The following is a 16,687-nucleotide window of genomic DNA, read 5'->3' on the forward strand; positions in this document are numbered from 1 at the left end:
AAACATAAGATCAAAAACTAGACAAAACACAGGTCATCATTCTTGTTACATGGTTTATATCTCCTGTGAATGTTCAAAATGCACAAGCACTGCCAATATATCTCAGTGGATTCTGGCAATAATGCACTGCAATATACACTGCATTCAAACACTCAGAGTGGTAAATGTGAAGCTGCCACCACAGTTAATGTCTCACTCTTTTGGGTGGGGTTGGTTGTAAATACTGTGTTCAGCATATTATCGTTTAGTTTCCAAACAGAAGTGCAGTCCTTGTCTTTCCGTGTGTCTCCTCAGAGTCAGGAGATCTTGTTAAATACAGCTGAAGATTAAAAAAAGAGCTCATTAACATCATAGTTTAAATTTCTTTTAATGCACCAAAACCAGCCAGAAAATACAAACCAAAATCTGAGGAGCACTGTAGACCCACAGATGTGTTTAAGGTTTGCATAATGCTGATTGACTGGTTATATTTTCAAATGAAACTGCCATCTTCAGAGACAATATAGACCTGAATTACATTTAAATTAAATATTTCATAGTGGGAAAACAATTTGTGTTCCCTTTCAGATTGAAAGGTTGGTTTTGTAAAACACAATCACATTATGCAGAAATGTGCTGTGTATTACTGGTTGGACTTGGGGAAAGCCTCAGTCCATCAGCTACCTGTTACAAAGACACAGTGGACACAGCGGGTATTTAAAAGGCCTCTGTTACGGCAGAACAAGCCTGAAACATCACTAATTTATGCAGAAAATTGTTGCAAATTTCAATTGTAATTCAAGTTCCAGATGAGCAAAAGGCCAGCTTGATGATACCAGATCAATTTACAAGCTGCCATGGAGTGAATTAATGTGTGTCTGTGATCCAATGCACACATTTTATCCTCTGAGCTATGAAAGAGAATATCACATCACTGTCACTGTCATTTGACCACAGGGAGGGTATGACCTTTTGGAATTCAAAGACAATTTTTCATGTTGATATCTTTTTGCCCTTATAAGCAGAAAAACAACTTGTTTAACTGGTTAGATTCAGCTGATACACTACGGGGCTGTAGAGATGCACAGCATTACACATTATTCACTAACCGCATATCTGACAGAATTGGAAGTGCTATTACACAGTCCCTAATTTCTCCTAATATGACAGCAGTCACACACATGTGCATGAGTGTGTGTGTTAGCACAGTGAGGATGGGTCCATAGCCCCTTACTGCCATGATTCATTCTCCTGCTGTGTCACATACACAATAGACAGGCAGCCAGGCTCCTGGTGGAGCTAAACACACAGTACACCATGAGCTTGAAACAGGTGAAGGGCAGTGTTTCTGCCACAGGAATGAGGTAAGCCGATTGTTACTCACGTGCTGAAATTCATAACACAATAGTGATGCTGGCAGGGGAGCGGGCCATGTGAGCAGGGTGTGCAGGTAGCGAGGATACAGGTGTCATTCATGAGCGTCTTCCACGTGGCGAACATGCAGGGCCTGCCAGCACCATCGCAGTTAGTCCACTATGAAGAGCTCAGATTATTAAACTGATAACTTGTTTTCTACCTGGGGACTGAGTTTATGAGGCATCAGTGGACTTACACATGCAGTGACTGTAGTACCATGACGCAGGCATCAGTGGACGGACTGGTGCCGACCTCCTGGTTTAAGGTCGTCGCCCTCCCCTCCTGTAGTGTGTCACTGCAAAAGTAAACACCTTCACTATTAACTGCCTTAACGAGCTGACACCTAAAAAAGGAACAGCTCCACTAATCACTTGGTTTTATTGGCTCCAGGAACACTTACGGCCACGGTGGTATTTAGAGCACAGGGGCCAAACCAAATGATGGACGGGCAATGCTCCATGACCCTGCACCCCACTCGCCCACCTCCCCACCCACAGCAAATCTGGGTGGGTTCACCTGCCACAGAGTTAGAGCGCTGGTCTAAAATCATTTCCATGGTACTCCAGGTGGCTTTTGGCCCGGGGGGTGGGGGTGGGGGTGGGGCCTTCACAGCTCTGGAGGTTTGATGACATGAGGCTTTAGATGAGCTTGTTTCTGTGTGTGATGCCGTCTCTCCACCAGCTGGGCCTCGTGTGGAATAGTGTCATATGAGTTGTAGATTTCCATGAATGTGACCAGCAGCCCACTGAGTGTGTGTGTGTGTGTGTGTGTGTGTGTGGTCACTGTCAAACATTAAATAGCCTCCTGAACTTAGCTGCTACATGCAGCTCTGCCTGATTTAAACTGTGTGCAGGACGTAGAAACTCTCCTGATGCTTGTTTTGCTTTTCCTGGATTTCTCTCTGTTCTGTGTGATTTGTTTCGTTATGAATTATCTGAGGACGCAGTTGAAATGATGTGACCCAGGCCCCATACTGTAGAGAGATGATGCTGAAGCATCCAGAGGCTGTGTGTGACGCAGGATTTGGATTTGACCCCCTGGTCATAATCCTACATCTGTATTTGCCTTGTGTGGCGCTTCCACCTGTCATCTTTCATCTCGTCCTGTTGTTTTGCGGGGACTCTTCCTGACGTCAAGGAGAAAAAAATCTGTTTAAATTTGTTGCATTCAAGTTCAAATGCAGCGAGCACGAAGTGGTATTTTAATCGGTTTGGCGATGTAGGGATCCGTGATTCTCCTCCCTTCTGTTTGGGTCGGTTTACCACCAGCTAGTGTTTCTGTTGCCTGGAGTGGTCATATGGCTCTGATTTGGGATCCCTCTGTTTCAGTGAGCCTCTCCAAAGCGCGTAAAACCCCACGAGTCCCGCCTGTCTCTCACCCAGAGTCTGTGACAGCAGCTTTCAGGATTTCTCCATTATTCACTATATCCCCGACTTGAAATATGCATTATCAGAAGGAGCGGTCTGTGCCTATTTCTTTCTTTACAAATTGATCTTCAGTTAAAGCTCCATTAGAAACGACATATTTACAGTTTAGTGTGAAACGCTGATGAATTGTAATACCGTGGTTATACTGTGTAAGCCTTGCCTTAGGTTTTGTTTTCATCACTGTTTATTGTGTGTTGCTGTGCGCAGTTGATTGCAGCCTGGTTTTTCTCTTGGTGAGTTTGGAATTTCTATCTGGTTGCACTTGTAAGGAATTGAGATCTGACGGCGACCAGCAGGGAATCTGTGAGGGCTTTTTAAAACACGGGACAAGGAAAAAAAGAAATACACAAAGAAAACATTTAAATTCTGTTCTGTCTTGTTTTAATGAATTACACAGCTGATTATTATTTCTGTGACTGGCTCGGAAAAAAACTGACAATGATTTTCAAAAATGTAGGATGAAGGTGGTGAGGTGTGATGAGGCTACACTGAAGCTTAGGGTGGTTGTTGTTGTTGTTGTTGTTGTTGTTGTTGTTGTTGTTGTTGTTGTTGTTGTGTGTGTGTGTGTGTGTGTTTTACAATTGTACCTCTGCTAAGAATTAGTAAAAGTTTATTTTTCTTAATTTACCATCTCGGTTTAAAATATGATGCGACCCCCCAACCACACTCACGCCCCCCAAAACATACACGGACACATACACACCATCCTGCACGCGCACACACACACACACATATATATACACATACACACGCGCACAGAGGAAGGAGGGAGAGACAGGGAGAAAGAAACAGAGTCACGCTCACTGATTTTTGGGGGAATTCGTGCGTGTGTTTTGTGTGTATGCGTGTGTGTGCATGGCGTGTGTCCGGTGTGTGTGTGTGTTCTTTGACTCGATTTAATCGCAGTGGTCAGGATTAAATAATCTGTGCAGTCAAGTAAACTCAGCGAAACATCGGAGATTTTTGGGTGTTTTTTTAAATATTGACAGACTGGAGATTTGGAAATGATTATATATTAACACGATTATTTTTTCTAAAATGCGTGCGTCCAAACTGTTTTTGAATTATGCATAGGATCATTAATAAGGTGGTGCTGACAGGACGAGTAAATTGATGAGAGAGAATTGATATGCTTCTTGTTTCTCATGGAAATGAGGCAGAGTGACCAGACGGCCGCTCCTCACTTATTCTGTTCCAAACTCTAAAATCACAGCAGCTGAAAACTGCTCCTGCTTTTTTCACCTCGAGCTGCATTCAGAAAATATGTAGTGAGGTTTGCTCCTGCGTTGGTGGTTTACATACAATCTAACATTAACATGCAGAAAATATATTTTCATGAGAAATATTTGAATCCCAGGCTGCAGTGTTTCAAGGTGTGAAAACAAACGGCCAGATGCTACATCGAATTTTCTTCAGGAGCATTTTAATATTCATCTTTTATTTCAAGGCTATTTATTTAAATAAAAATTATAAAACAAAAAAATAAATTAACAATAAAAATAAATAGAAACATTCAGGCATACGTCATAAAATCACTTAGAAAAATAGAAAACATTCCCACAGTAAGACAAAACAAAAGAACAAAAAACAAACAAACAAAAACCCTCCGTCAGCTCACGTGCGTTTAACATAACAGCATAAAAACGCGTTTAAATAAAAATAACCAGCAATATGAACAGAACAAGTGTGAGTCATGTAAAACAGTGAGGGCAGAGTCCTACATTTCTCCATCTGTGATCAAGTTAAAACCAGTTCAACGATGAATAAATGATCTGATACAATACGAGCTATAATACAGACAGGACTGAGTAAAACAGCAGCAATGACAATTACAAACGATGCACTTGAATTTGATCCATACACACACTCACACACACAACAATAAAACAATCACCACAGTGAGTTGTATCCGCTTCAAGAACAGTCTCCGTGAGCCAAACGTGACACAGGGATAAAGAGAGAAAGGAAGAGGCCACAGAAAGATGGAGCACTGGAATATGTGCAAACACTGCTGCACAAACTAAAGTCCAAGAAATCAAATGAAGTGGAGGAAAGTGTCCTGTCCACCAGGAACAGACATGATGGTGGAAAATCACCCAGGCTGTAAAACATGCTGCACCTACACTCAGATAAATTAGAACGACCCGGAAAAGTTCGTTTTTAATTCAATAAATACACGTGTTTGATCAAATGTGTTTTTTTCTGAATGTAGATTTGTATGTCAACTGCACTGATTTCTGCAGGATGCTCCGCTAATTAGGCCAAGTTCAGGCTTGATCTGAGTTGGGCTTTTTCTTCTTGTCTCTCTCAGTAAAAGAGTCAAAGCTCTATTTAAAACTGACATCAGTTTCGGACAGTATGCTCTGTGATTAACAGGCTCTTTTAGAGAAACTGTTTATGTGAACTGTGTGATTTCTGCCGTGGATTGTCCTGCATCTGTTCTGACCACGCACCAACCCGCCCCCGTTGGTTTTGCATCTTTTATTCGCGGGACAGTCTAATATAGAATATTAAGCGTGAAAGGCGAAAGGTGCGTTTTTTGTAGAGACCAGCTGGTCCGCAGGCGCCTGGCTCCTGAGAGGAGCTGATGCGCTGCTTGATCCCAGTGGTCAGGCTGAACATAAGAGGGCGCTCCCATTGCACCTGGCTGCGCTGCCCTATCCACCCTAGACTCATGGAGAGCCGGACACCAGCCCTTCATATGAGCACTGATGGAGTTATAAACAGCGCACACTTAACGCTTTTCATTCAGCCGAGGAGCAGAAAAAAGAAAGACTCTAAATGAATATTTGAATATTTTTGATTTAAATTAAAATGATGTTGTTTTCCCTGTCAGGTGAGATGGCTGTGATAATGCTGCTCTCTTAACTAAAGTCACGTCCGGAGGTTTTTCACTGTTGATCATGTCTCTGTTACACAGGCTGAGGTGAGTCCGGGTTTACTCTCCAGGACAGTGGACACTGATCACTGACTGAGTCTAAGCTACAGGCGCTTATATCAACTTTAATGTGTCTTTTCATGAACTACACCGAAAATCATTTCATTTTCATTTTTAAAATCAGTCCAGTGTTTTTATTGTTGTGTGTGTGTTCGGTGTCTGTGAGCATCCACTCACCTTCACCAGCTTTTTATTTAGAAATATGTTCAGGGCATAATCTCACTCAGACTGTTTCCTAAAGAATGTCTGATGCCCTTTTCATCTCTGTTTACAATAGCCTGAACATATGACTGACACCCTCCTTGTTAATATTGCAGCCTATGAGCGTCTTAAACCCCCAAATCCTTGGGAATATAATGGTTGTTATCTCTTTATAAAGTTATATGACTTTTCTCGATAGCAGCTTTTATCTTTAAATACGTTCACCCTGCTCATTTCCTCTGTTTCCCTTTGTGCTTTGTCTGGGGTTGCGCGTGCGTGTGCACATACGCGTGCACACGTGTGCGCGCGCAGATACGGTAGCTGAAATGTGAATAAAATGACATACGTGTAGATTTAATTGAATTTGAATGCGTTAAAATAAAAATGTCTAAAAGTTGAGAGTGGTGCAGAACCCCCCCCCCCCCCCCCCCCCCCCAATCACCGAACAACGGTTCAGCCACGTTAGAAACGATTACGGGGCTTTGGCCTCAGTCTGAATGCGCTGTTTTATTCCTTCAGTTCTGGTGATGGTCAAGCGCTTTCATGTGCCCCCACATCTACGTAGCAGTTTGCATTTTAAGCTGCTCTGCTTTTCTTTGTCATATCCACGGGCTGTCATAGCCACAGGTTGTGTTGAATTTGCAATGCCACTCATCGATGTATGCCTATTGAGGCTGGCACGTGGACAGTTATCCTTCCCACAGAGAGGCGCAATTGAATGCTGCTAACACAAAAGCTTCAGACCCTGTCAGTTCCCCCCTTGTTTCCCCTTTCACTGATGCATAGGTCCTAAAAGCATCAAGGCCTCCGTCTGGCTGCTCCTCTTCTGATTCAGCCCTGCTTTCTACTCAGTATGGTCACTGATGGAGTAATGTCAATCAGGCCTTTGCATACATTTGTAAACTGAAGTTTGCATTGTTGGGCTTTAGGCGACTGCCTGGCTCAAAGCTGCCTCCTACAAGCCTCAAATTACACCAGACTCTTTTATTATCTCGTAGCCCCTTTAACTCCTCTCGCACGCTATTTTCAACCTATTCATTTTTACAATCTCTTCTTCCCGTGAGAGCAGACACGTCGCAAATCCTCGAGATTCCTGCAGTCTGCCTCTCACACTGCAAAAATGCGAGCTGTTCGACGGAGGCAGTTTTCTTGTTGTGTTTTTTCTGAGAGGCATGCTGCACAGCACATGCTACACTGCTTCAAACAGGTATGAGTGGCTGCCTCGGCTTATGGAGGGAAAGTGCTGAGGAAATGCCGTGTTACAGCACACCATATATTTTAGCAGCACAGAGTGAGGGGGGGGGGGGAGTTGGATCTTGGTCATATAGGCTACAATATAAGATTTTAGATTTTCCCTGCCTCTTCAGAGGGATATGTTCTATTGGATGTGTAGAAACGCCGCGTCCCGTGGGGGCTTCATAACCTTTCTAACCTCTAAGTCAAAGGCCTCTGGAAAATATAAAATATAGCCTATATATTTCATCAGCCATCTTCACTGCTACAACATCACGAAAGGCTGCTTTGGATATCAGCTGTGTGCAATCTTAGAAAATAAAACCAGACACTAGATTTATCTGTGCCATGCATTTCTATCCAACAGAAAAATCTCTCCTTGTTTTATTAAGCCAGTTATGGCTGGTGTCTTACACTCTACTACTGTATGATGGCTGCTTGAAGTTACAGAGCATGTTTGGATTCCAGTATATGTGGCATTCAACCATTTACTCTGTATCGGAATTCACTGTATGGGCGCAGACGACCAGATCCGCATTGTTTCAATAAACAGCGCGTTATATGATCAGTGAAAGCTGCTCCTTGTATCCAGTGGACCAGGACTCTATATGGAGCTGTGTGCATACTGAGAGTGAGGGATTGTCCATTTCCTCCGAGAATCAACAATAAAATTATCATAACAAAGAGCACTGAGAGACTCAAAGGTTGATTCCTGCACTACAGTCTTTTCGTTCGGAGAAAAAACGAGGGGGACATGAGTTCCAGAGGCAAAGTGCTTTACGGAAAGATTCTGAAGAAAAACAAAGGAGAGAAGCTCCGCAGATTGTTAGTATTGATCATCAAGACATTCAGAAAATCTCGAATCATATCAAAATGAGACGAGACCTTGGCCATCTGGGCTTCTTGTCATAATATCTGAGTAACTATCATAGTGTAGCAGAGTGAAAGCATACAGGCCGGAGCTGACCAGAAGCCTCAGTGCAGCTCTGTCACTCTGTCCCACATTTATACTGCTGCTATTATTTCAGAGAACCTACACGTATTGACAACGTGTTCCCACTAGTTTGGTAATAGATGTCACGATAACCTGTTTCCCCATCATGCCTCTGTGTTACAGCTCTACACCTACAAGTCCTGCACTGGATGTGCCAGGGTAACAAGTCTAAACCTATTTCTATTTTTCCAAACCGCCGCGACACACATTGTAAAAATTCAATAAATTACCACAGTCCTATAGAAAAGGCTACACTGAGGCTTCAACAAGTATTTACATAAAAAACCATCTGAACTGACTTCACACAATGCACTAATACAAAGCAGCTCTCTGGACTTTCCCCAAATTCACTGGAAAAATATTTCAATCTTTGTGCCATGCACATCCCTCTCACCATTAAAAACAATTAGTTTCTTTTATATTGCAGTAATATTCTAAAGTGTTATCCCGAATTTAAACACTCACACTAAATATTTGGAGCTGACAGTGACTGTAAAAACGACACGTCTTTCATATCCTCTCCGTCTTCCTCCATCTATAGCTGATTTTATAAAGCTGAATTTCACTTTTTAAAATTTACTGAAGAATTCTAATTTTCCAGCTTTACTCAAATTATTCTGTGCATACACACCAATTTATGAGCTGAAGAACAAATATCGCTCCAACTTTGGTGAAAGTAGTCTTTGGTCTTCTCTTATCAATAAACCTATGGTCGGTAAATTCCTATTTGTTTGCAGTTAAAACATGAAAATACACTGAGGTTTCACTAAAAGCTGTGAGCAGCTTAAAACACGGAAAGTTTGTAAAAGTTCCAATTTTTGAAGCCACGCGTCAGTTTAATATGAGCGTCTGTCTCAGTGCTGTTCCTCTTTATGCTTCCAATATATATTTACTAATAGAAATAGATGTTAGCTCTGATAATGTTCAGGTGTCTGTTCATCACAGACTGGACCAGTAAACCGTGGCACTCTATGTTTCTGCTCCTCGACAGTTTCCATACATGCAGACGGCGCTTTAAACGGGCTTTCATTTTGTTTGTTTGTTTTAGTTGTTTACAAACAGGACACTTGTTTACATATTTCCATGTGCACTGTACATAAGAAGGACAGCTTATTATTTGAGCCGCTGGAGCCGCTCAGACTACAGCTGTGGATTTCAGTAAGTTGAATCGTAGACTGTAAACTAAGTGTAGAAACACAGCTGTGCGTGTTCATGCTTTAACACGGCTACAATGACAGAAGAGACTGAATAAAATAAAGCCCGGCCGCAAATGTACTTGAAGTGGCCGCGGATCTTTCATTTTAGAAAAAAAGTCAGGAGTAAAAAACGACAGAAAAAGTGGAAAAGAAAAGAAAAGCTGCGCCTGTGTCGCCGGGGCTGTTGGCTGGCTGCGGCTGCCTGCTCCCAGTATTAACTTTCACAGTCTCCGTCTAATCAAACTCTTACTTTCCGCTGTTCTTAATTCCATATTTTCAATTCCTGATCATTACTTTCCTCTTTTTTCTACTTGTATCTATCCATCCCTCCCTCCCTCCCTCTTTCTCCCTCCCTCCCTCCCTCTCTCTCCCGAGCTCTCTCCTTTGCTGAATCTTATTGATCCAGAAGGCGGCTAATTAGCCCTTCCCTTCGTGCCTGTGTAATGAAGCACATGCGCACTGAATTAATCACAGCCATTTTTTGCAGGAAACTAATTAGCAGGAATAAAGATCCAAAGAGTTTTTTCTTTTCAATCATCAGATCTCACTTTCACCTCTTCCTCGCTCCCTCTAACACAAGACTCATCGCCTGCTTTGCATCCAAATTATTTTTATATTGCCTTTAACAACTAATAGTACCTACTTCGTTTTTTTACACTCCGCAACAACAATGATCTTTCTTTTGCCACCCTAAGCGCAAACTGACCAAAAGGGGACTGCCTTGATGGGATCTTTAGCTAAATCATCTCAATACTGGATTAAAAAGCGAGGATCACAAAGCGGCAGCGAGAAATTGTAAGTTTCAACTTTGCGTTTGTCTCTTTTCCTCTCTGTGTTTTCCACGATCCTGTTCCTTTCGCTGTAGACTTATCTGAATCTCTTTCCCTGATCTGCTCGTAGTTTTACGTGTAGCGGAGCTGGCTATTCTTACATTGTGAGAAATCGCTGGCGATCACAAGTTCATTTCATGCAAGTAGTTTGGCTTTATTCTCGATTTTCTCTCTTTTCTCCGAATCGTTACCTGTGTTTACATCAGCGTTCGTCCTCTCCTCCTCATGAATGGAAGATAAGAAACGGGCAAAGACAGCGATCCTCTCCCGGCAGTTGATCGTAGAAAAACACGGTTTTAAAACAAATGTGTGCATTTCGGTGGGATCGGGAAAAGGTATGGAGGGCTTGTGGTTGTCGAGAAACGTGTTTTTTGGAGGCACAGAGGCAGTAAGAAAAAGGAGAGGAGGAGGGGGGGCGGCTTGTGTTGAGCGGACGAAAAGGGGCAGCGGCAGCTCCACATGAGCGCAGCCCAGAAAAGGAGCTCCAAGTCCAGCCTGTGGGTCCGTGTGCGTCCCGGCGAAAAGGGCAACATCTCTCGCTTTTCTAATTTTGACACATTTGGCACTCGCGACATCCAGGCCTTTTTCACAGCACCGTCGAGTGGTTATAAAATCCTCCTGTGGATAAAGCCTTTTTTTGTTCTTCTCCGATACGTCTCTGTGTGAAATGTGCAATCCCTCCGCCCTGTCTTAGTTCCTCTACAGCTACACTTTCCTCTTTACCTCCACTTTGTCCATCTTTTCTTTTTATTTTTCATGGATGTTTGCCTCTTTGAAGCGTTGTTTTTAAGTCGATTCTCGCTCATTCCCTGACGAAGTCACATGCAAATCGATCGACATGTGTACGTGTGTGTGTGTGTGTGTGTGTGCCCGTGCCCGTGTATGCAATGCATGCGTGCGTGCGTGCGTGCATGAGGGGGGTTTGTGTTTTGTGAGCGTGTTTGAGTGTGTTGTTATGTGAATGTGGTGTGTTGAGAGGGGAAAACGGATCCCCGGGTCTCCTTCATGACAAGAGCGGATCAGCAGGACCTTGTACGCGGACAGCACCGAGAGTCTGAGCTGCGTCTCCCACAGCAGACATGTGCTTTTTTTAGGGAGGACAGAGACAGGGCAGTATCTGCTGCCTCCAACTACTTGGCTACCGTATCAGACTTTCAACAGAACCTTTTTTTTTCCTTTCCCCGAGAAATGCTGACCGGAATGAAAACAAAACATCGCCCTGTTAGTCTGACCTTACGCAGACAGAATCATTCCAAAGTTACTGCCGGAAACTTGAAGTATGGTCCGGGCTAAACCTATAGGTCACTGCATGCATTAGGAACCACTTAGCCAGTTAACATTTGTAGGATTTTTTGAAGTTAAACTCAACAAGATATCTTCCACATACCCAGAATAGAATGGAGTGTACTCTCGGAGGAAAACACAGACGAGGCTTGCACAGACACAGCCTGTCTAAGCTGAATGGGCCTTTTTCAAAAAATACACATCTAGTTTATTTCTGCATCTAAACTACATTGTTACCAATCTCGCCAAAAATGGATGTGACCGGGGAAAAGGAAAAAGAAAGCGCAGAGGCGGCTGTTATCTTGACGTTTTAGGTGTAATTGCAAGCCGAAAGTCCCCAATAAATATGACCAAAAATAGCGACTACTTTTCGGACGGGTTGGAGCTATATACAGTCAGAAAAAAAGCTGCAAGAATTACAAGTCAGTCAGTCAGTCAGTCATGGATATTTTTCGCGAAACAGACGGGAGAAGAAAGAGGCAACAAAAAAGAGGTTTTGCGAGCGAGCAGAGGATAAGATGTGTACCGTTGGGGGGGAAACAGAAAGGGGGATGAGGAACTGTGAGTGTGTGAGAAAGAGAGAGAGAGAGTGTGTGTGTGTGTGCGCGCGTAGGTGGTGGTGGTGGGGGGAGTAGGTCAGACAGCAAGAAACAGGGGGAACAGGGGTCACCGAGTGAATGCAGAGATAAAAAAGAAAAGAGAGGAAAGCCCCTCGCAAACAGCCGAGGGATGATGAGGAGAGAGTGGGAGGAAAAAAACCCGGGGTGACGGTGGTTGTTGGTATGTTTTAGGAGCCACACAAAGCACTTGTGGTTGTCAGCATCTGCAGGATTAAGACTTTGGCTTTTAGTTTAGGACAGAGGGGGAAATAAAAATAGAGCGGGAACAGGTTTGATAAAATTAAAATGAAACACTAAGGCTGGTGAGGCGAGAGAGAGAGAGGCAAAAAGAGGGGGTGAGGGTGGGGGCTGAGGGTAGGAGTGCTGAGTAGAGGGGGGCTGGGTGGAGGGGTCAGATAGCCATGGGCCATGGAGGAGGAATCATGTGAAGAGGTCAGATAAACAGATCCCTACCTTTCAGACTGGAGAGGAGGAGACGGAGAGAGATCAGCAGAAGAGAAACAGGCAGAAGATTTTCAGTCACTGATTCACATTTAGCCCCTTCCTCTCCTTTTTTTTGTATCGCTGTATATTTCTTTACCCCAGTAAATTTTAGTGAGTGCAGCAGTAATTTGTGTGTGTTTGTGTTCCAGTGATTAGATACTGGGAGGTGCTGTAGTGTATAGGACAGGTAGGCTGCTGAGCCAAAACTGGAGTGATCTCCCTTCCTCCCCTGTCTGACAGTAACACTCCTCTCCTCTTCCTCCTCCTCCTTCTCTCCGTCTTCTGTTACAAAACAAAGACAGCAGAAATGTTTACTGTCATCTCACCTGTCTGGTTTTCTTGTCTTGTCTCATTGTCAAATTTATGTTTAATTATAACAGTTCCTGGCAAAGGTATAGGAATGTCACCGGCTTAATCTCTGTGTATTGTGTTTCAAATACGTGTTGTGGTGTGCAGGCTAACTATAGTATCTGAAGCTCACCTCCTGACTCTGATACTGGAAGCATGCTGTTCATGCTACAGAGCCACCTGACTGATGCTTTTCCACAGACTGTGTTTTCAAAATTAACTGGAAAAGGACTGTTTTTATTTTTGGTCAGAGTTATTTCTTCTTTTTTTTATTTATCAAGCTTAAATTCATTTCTTAATTTTTTTCCCCCATTTTTTTTTCTAAGATTTCTATGAAATAAATTATTTTAAGTGCAGATAAGTTATTTACCATAACTGAGGGGATAACAGTACATGACTGTTCAGAATAATAGAAAAAATACTCTCATGAAAATATTTCACTCATCTAATTATTCTAATTAATTTCATTAGAATTTGTTTAAATTTATTTAGACATGGTGAATTGATCTTTGTGGCATCAGGTAACTGTTTTAAATCAGTACATATATAATTATAAAAATAGCCTAAATTATAAACATGTTATTTGAATGTGTCAGACATACAACACAATTCTTTGTCTGCTAAGATGAGAATAATTAAAAATGCTTTATGTGTGATGGTAGTGCTGTGCATTTAGTGATTAAAACATGATTGTGTTGATGTGATAAATCCAGGAAGTGCATATGGTGGAACTGCTGTCTGTGTGTTTGCTGCTGTTGTGATTATTGTTCCTAGCATGAAGAGAATATTTGGTGTTAATGCTGTGACGTGTTGGCGGTTTGCACTGTGGAGATGTGCAGTTGCCACTGATCCTGCACAGCAACAAAACGTTTGTCCACTGTTTGCTCTTGATCCCTCTTCTATTAGCATATTCATGGCCAGGTATATTCAGAGTATTCAGATGTCATTCGACTGTGTGAGTGGGAATAGCACGTCCGGATGGAGAAACGAGATAAAGGGAGCAGCAGGCGTCATGGATAGGCTTGTTTCGTGGTTTGGGGGTAACACAGAGAAAAGAGGAGACAGCGCCTCTGGCTGTCATAACCCCTTCTCCTCCTCTGACTGTGCCTCTCCCTCTCTCTCTCCCTCTTTCTCTCCAAATCTAATTCTCTGTGTGTCTCTGCATATCTCTCCCCTTAACTCCCACCTTTCGGTGCTCGGCACTGGCACCGTGGGCCATGTCCTCGGTCGGAGAGAGCCCTCTTTGGGTGAGCAGTGGGCTAAGGCCATACATGGGAGATTCATCACAATTTAGGTCGGTGTGCCCCACAAAGTGAATGCACAGAGAACACAAAAATCTATTTATTTATGCTCTTATAAGCAAAATATAGAATAATTTTATGCATACAAAAACAAAGTGTTATTATCATTTTTATTATTATTTTTATTATTATTTTAAAAATGTCTCCAGTCCCTTTAAATTCAGTCCTTTCTACTGTATGTTATTTGCTCCATGAGAGGCAGAGCATTATAAATATGAATAGGTCTACCTTTGTGTGGATGCGGCGCCACTGAAATCAGAAAAGAATGTAAAGTCTGTCTGTAATGTGTGTTTGCACCATTAGCTGTATGGACGTGTGTAAATGGGAAAGGGGGGGGGGGGGGGCAGTCGACACAAATGACGGCTTTGAATTTGATGTGTGGTTTTGAATATGCAAGGTCGTGCAGTGAGGACCAGTTCTTCCAGTTGTCCTGCAGCCGAGGCCAGTGTACGTGTCATGCTATCATGAAGGAGCAGGCGGGGGTGGGGGGGAGGGCTGGTTCTCGGCTCACCACTGGGGTGAGTGAGAAAGTGGGAAGGGAGTGTGGAAGAGATGACTGTCATGCTCAGGTGTGTGTGTGTGTGTGTGTGCATGAATGCTGTACCTGATCCTTAATCCCAGCAGCACCGAGTGTCCAAAAGGGCTCCTCTTTATCGACAGAAAGCACCCCCTGTTCTCTAAAAATTCCCCTCCCCATCTTCTTTTGAGCTTTTCTTCTTCTTTTTCTTCTTCTTCAATGTCATCCTTTTATCTTTTTGAAGTGAAGTTGGCGGGGATTTTTGTGGTTTGCTCTTTCACAATATGTTATCGTGTTAACAATCTTGGTTAAATCATTGTGGTAGACTAGATTTATGACTGAGAAGATGCGCATGTGTCTCTGCATATGTGTGTGCACAGTCGCAGTCTGATTTGTGTGAACACTGGTTTTATGAAAATCAAATTTCTTTTGAGTTTGCCACATCAAGGCCTCGCTATGATACACTTTTGTTTTTATAGTCATTATTTTTTATTAATTTTGGGCTGTTTCCAAAAATCTGAGTTAGTGTTCATATTCAGACAAATCACAGCAGACCTATGTTGTGACAACACAGCACTGCTCAGATAATCTAGCAGTCATACAGAGAATAGAAAGACAGGGAAAAGAGAGACAGTTCCTTCTCTTCAGTGAAGGGAAATCACCAGCTATTATACAACAGAGAACAATAATATGTCTTACAAATTTATACAAATTTATGTTCCATTTCTAACAATAAATTAGTGCTGTAATAGTCATGGAAGGCTCTATAATGTGTGTGTGGATCTGCGTCCTTGACTAGAATCTCAGTATTGCTCCTGTAATAAATGCACAGTATCAGTTTTGGAGCAAACAGGGCTGTTTGTTAGGCAGCAGTGTTGTAGAGCGATGAAGACTGTTGTGTTCCCCTGTATCGACTGCGAGTAGAAGACCTGTGTGATGCATGCCTGTCCAGGACTGGCCGTGTGGTAAAGGCTGAGTGTGTGTGTGTGTAGTATAGCAGCTACGACTTACTGTGTATATATCGTATTTGGGGCAGCAGCAGCAGCAGCAGCAGCAGCAGCAGCAGCAGCAGCTAGCTCTAGTGCTCAGGGATGGGAGGAACAGCAGTTTGTGTCTGTATAGGCTACATATGCTTACACACAGGCAAGCCAGGGATGACAGGGACCACTCCGAGGGCTGCAAAATTCAACTGAGCTGCACCCCAGCCCCAAACACCACCACCAGCACCCCCCCCACCCACCGATAGGCCCACCCCTCTCCTGGACCCTGGAGGCCAGCATTCCACCCTCCGCACTGGCGCTTATCATCACAAAGGACAGAATGCATAAAACATGGAGGACGCTTAGACAGAGGCGGCCCAGGTCGCCTTTCTCTCCCCACGCTGAGCCCTGGAACAATACATGGGCCCCTCTGGCCTGTGACTCTGACGACACACACGCCGTCTTTTTATCCTCCCCTATTTCTTTGTCATCCTCTTCCTCTTCCTCTATGTTACTGTGCTCCGTGGAGTGATAACTGCCCTCGCATTGTTTATCTGTGTCTGTGAAATCTGCATTGTGTAACGAAATTGTAAGCGTGTGTGCGTGTGTGTTTGAGGGAGAGTGACAGGTTTAAAATATTGACAGCATAGCTCCTGCTTTCATACTCCATTTTCTATTGCATTACATATTTTAAAAATAGAATTTTGCATACTTTAACTAAAAAACATTCTCTGCTACCTGAGTGACACAGAGGTTAAACAGAAACAAATGAAATCATTTTATTCACATAAAGAAATGACATTTCATGGATGTAAAAGAGGACTTATTGCAGTGCAGTCAGGTGATCTGTGTTTCAGACCATCAGCGTGTCATTTTTCCTCGTCACTAATTTACAGCCAGGTCACTTGATGATGCAACATCAGTGCCAAACACAGTGTGT

At 43.1% G+C, this 16,687-nt stretch overlaps 1 protein-coding gene across 3 annotated transcripts in view; it reads left to right on the plus strand.

The window, feature by feature from the left end:
- The window catches only part of zfhx3b (zinc finger homeobox 3b), a 191,390-nt gene that overhangs the window by 43,573 nt on the left and 131,130 nt on the right, over positions 1 to 16,687 (plus strand). For 2 of the 3 annotated variants that reach the window (XM_018683249.2, XM_018683254.2), the window contains exon 1: positions 9,756 to 10,179. The exons of the other annotated variant lie outside the window; for it this stretch is intronic. The gene's annotated coding sequence lies outside the window, so the exon portion shown is untranslated. Of the gene's footprint in view, positions 1 to 9,755; positions 10,180 to 16,687 lie in introns of those variants that run through there. 3 annotated transcript variants of the gene reach the window in all.

This window comes from Lates calcarifer, linkage group LG2 (assembly GCF_001640805.2).
Source record: "Lates calcarifer isolate ASB-BC8 linkage group LG2, TLL_Latcal_v3, whole genome shotgun sequence".
Classification (NCBI taxonomy): domain Eukaryota; kingdom Metazoa; phylum Chordata; class Actinopteri; family Centropomidae; genus Lates; species Lates calcarifer.